Source organism: Euleptes europaea, chromosome 4 (assembly GCF_029931775.1).
Source record: "Euleptes europaea isolate rEulEur1 chromosome 4, rEulEur1.hap1, whole genome shotgun sequence".
NCBI lineage: Eukaryota > Metazoa > Chordata > Lepidosauria > Squamata > Sphaerodactylidae > Euleptes > Euleptes europaea.
In genome coordinates, this window is record NC_079315.1 from 122,774,946 (window position 1) to 122,779,044 (window position 4,099).

Sequence of the window (4,099 nt, forward strand, 5' to 3'; positions counted from 1 at the left end):
CGGGTTCAACTGTCCTTGAATTCTGTTGCTTCGATCTATCTTTATATTGGACTGCTAGTTGGAACAGTTATAGAAAAAGGCTAGATTAGTTGCTTTTTAAGAGTTGTGTTTGGCCTTATCTTGCTAGAACTCTTGCACTTATGTTGCTTATCTCTTATTTAGTTGAAAACTGGTATCTAGAAATAACCTCATGATTTATTGTCGAAGGCTTTCACGGTCAGAGTTCATTGGTTCTTGTAGGTTATCCGGGCTGTGTAACCGTGGTCTTGGAATTTTCTTTCCTGACGTTTCGCCAGCAACTGTGGCAGGCATCTTCAGAGTAGTAACACTCATGATTGTGAGAAACCAAACTTAAGAGAAAGACTGATATTTTTCTATAAATAAGCACTCTTCTGACAAGCAAATCAGATTTCTATGACTGGAAATCTCAGAATGAATAAGATTCTTGGAAAACCTGTGCTTTTTTTATAATCCTTGAAAGCAGTGAGACAAAATCTGAAACCTGATTTAAGACTATCATTAGCTATAATATGATTGGGCAATGCCAGGAACACGGATAATTTTAACATTCATTTCCACAGTAATTGTGGGTTTAATTCTTTTATGCTTTTACTTTTTCCCCTATCTTGCTTAATAAAAGGAATTTTTATTTTTTTCGATAAAATTTCTACAGGTGTTCTGTCTGGTTTGCTGGTTAATAGTTCAGAGAACAGAACTCACTCCCTACACATTGGATTATCAGTGTTAGAGGCAGAGAAGTTTCTCTAACATAAACCCTGGCGATCTCTTTGGCCAATTGCTGTTTTCACAAGCAGAGCCTCCAAAACCGTCTCGTGCAGAGTCTCTTAACAGAGGGCTCCTTCTGTAAGACTAGAACCTAATGAAATGGGTGGGCATTAAGAGCAGGACCGACAAAAGGAAACGTTTCTTTACTCAATGAGTACTTAAAAGTGTGGAATTCACTGCCGGGGGACAAAAGTCATGGTCAGAAGCGTAGGCAGCTTTAAAAAGGGGTTATTCATAGGGGACAGGCCTATCCAATGGCTACTAGCCATAGTGACAGAAAAAAGCCTCAGTATACAGAGGCAGCCAACCTCTGGCTCCCAGTGCCGTGGGGCAGCGTCAGGGGAAGGCCTCAATCTCTCTGCCCTGTCAGCCTTCCAGGGCAACTGGTTGGCTGTTTGAAACAGAATGTGGGACTAGATGGGTCTGGTGCAGCGGCACTCTTATGTTCTCAACCCAGAGAAAATAAAACAAAGACCTTATTTTCTTCCGTTTGAAGGAGAAATGAGACCTTGTGAACTGTCGGGACTTTTCCTAGTAGGACCATTTTGAGATGGATACAATATTGAAAACGTGACACAGAAAAGGAATATAAAGCAGATATTCTCTGCAATGAGGACCACCCTCAATTTAGAGACTGTGCTTTCTGTTCAAGCAGAGCAGGACAGGTATTAGGGAAACGGAAGGTTGGCACACAGAGATGGCACAGCCACCGGATAAGGCAGTATCACCCCTCCCCCCATGTCCACCCTCACCCCCAGCTGTAGTTAACAGGGTTAGAAAACAATGCTAACGCCACTGCTGCTCCACTTAGCAGCCACAACCATGTTTTATGGGGGGAGAAGGAGAACCTGCCCCAGGAATGGCACCGGAAGCAGCAGGACCCCAGCTGCAGGAGCAGCCACACCCACGCCCTCCTAGCCTCACGGCACGTTAGCCAAGGGGTGGCACTCATGCATACAAAGAAGTTCAATATTTAATCTTTCATGTGAGTTGGGCTGCAGCCATAAGAGTGACATGAATTTTTATGCTATGTGAAATGCATAAAAATTCATAAAGTGGTATCTGAAGAAGCGGGCTGTGACTCACGAAAGCTCCTATCCTGCCAGAAATTTTGTTAGTCTTCAAGACGCTACTGGACTCTTGTTCTTTTCTACTGCTACAGACATGCTAACATGGCTACCCATCGTGGGTGAGCCATCAAGTTGAAGAATCTGACGCCAGTGCATTGAAACCAACCCCCAATGCTTCATGGTGCTTCAGCTCCATGCCCATTGCCAGTGGGTGAGCAGCAAAACCAAACCCCAATGCTTCATGGTGCTTCAGCTCCATGCCCGCTGCCAGCTGCCATGACAGGGTAGCCAAGTCCTTGCCTGCAAGGGAGTCACCAGAGACTCAGGTATCCAGTTCTGCTGGCCTTTTGGTACGCCTTCTGCCAACCCAGATGTCACGCTCAGGCCCACTTCTAATGAGGCACCGTCACTCCGCTGAGGCCGTCTCTACACCATAATTCTAGTTTGGCCTCTGAAGCACAAGTAACAAGGAAGGAGGCACCAGCTGTTCCACTCTGGGAGTTCTTTGGGGAAAGAACTATTGTAAAGACACAAACAAAAACACAAACACCAAGCCCTGTTCCTAGAAGATTACAGCGGAGCCTGTAAAATTATAATTGGTCTGGAGGCGGAATTCAGCCACGGAATGACAGAAAATGGGGAACATAGAAAGGGGAACCTATGCCAGAAGATAATGAGAGTGCAAATACGGCTTATTAATTGCAAGTAGCTCCTGCTTCAAAATTGCATTCTGCAAAAATTAAGGCCTTTTCTAAGTATTCCAGCAACCTTTAAAACAGGGTTTTGTGTACAGATGGCGAGGACTCATTGAGTCCTATGCTGTTCATTTGTTGTGCAGTTCTGAGCTCTGCAGTTTATCCTTTATGGGCGGCACACTCCACTGGGAACTTCTCCTATTCAAGCTCTCTCAGAGTACATACGAATTCTATGCTAAAGTTCCTGGTGAATCATTCCTCCAGTGAACGTCAACAGCTCCAGCTGGTGCCTGACTTAAGTTTGCTGGTTATTCCGCAAGAGCTGCAGTTAGTAAGTTCTTCCTGCAGAAAGTGAAAAGTAGGGCCGTGGTGCTCCCCATCTTTTACTAACTGCAGTCAATCCCTGAAAACACCCTACCTTGGGCAACTGCATGGAGCTGGACCCGGGATATTTAGCTAGTCATAGAATGGATCACATCTTCTTACTGAGCCATCCCCCCCTAACTTTTAACAGGGACTGTCCACACGCTGTCAGTATATTTGCACAGCTGTGTGGGTTAGAACTCTTTTTAATGAAATCTGAGATTCTCAACCAACTGAACTCTGCACTGTTTAGCAGCCCTCAGAAGCCAAATCTCACTTTCCTTAGTGATCTGAGAACTAGCACAGAAGTCACATGAAACTGCCTTATACTGGATCAGACTCTTGGTCAATCAAGGTCACTGTCCTCTACTCTGATTGGCAGTGAGTCTCCAATGTCAGAAGAGGTCTTTCACCTCACCGATAACCTGTTCCTTTTAGCTGGAGATGCTGCTGGGGACTGAACCTGGGACCTTCTGCACACCAAGCAGATGCTCTCCCACTGAGCCACAGCCCCTCTGTTGGGAGCTCTCTGGACATCCTCTGGCAAGCCATTTTTTTCAACCTCTCCCCCCAATCGGTATCAGGGGATACCTAATGTCCTTACACAGGGTGACTGAGATAACTGCTGATGAATGAAGAATAGCTTTGAATGCTTTAAAGAACAGAAGTGGCAAGTATTATTGACCCAGACTGTTGAGGAGACGCAGACAGGAATGGAAATCCAAGGCCACTCTTTTAGAACGGGTGTGCACAATACTAGAAGCTCGTGTTTACTCTCTGGGAGTGCTGGAGGGAAGAAGGACCAGCCAACCACAATGCAGCTCCCATGGAAACCTGGACCTGACCGGTCTTTTCTTTCTCTATCCAGACATGTGACTGTGTTTCCCTCTAGGAATGCTCATGTAAGCAGAGGGGGTGGGATTTCCCTCCCACCAACAAGGGGGACCGGGTTTCTCCCCACAGTAATGGGGACTTTTGTACAGTTGAGGGTTGTAGGAAGAAGGAATCGAGGCACTCCTTGAAAGTTCTGTATGACCTACAGGGGAAGCACAAGCACAGTGTTTGCAGCAAGTGCAGAAGGCCAGTTTGCCAAAGGCCAGGAGGAACAAGAGCATCTGCTGAAAAGGAGCTATAAGGAAGGAAGGTGAGACCATCTTGAAGTTATGGGATTTTTTTTTATTTTTA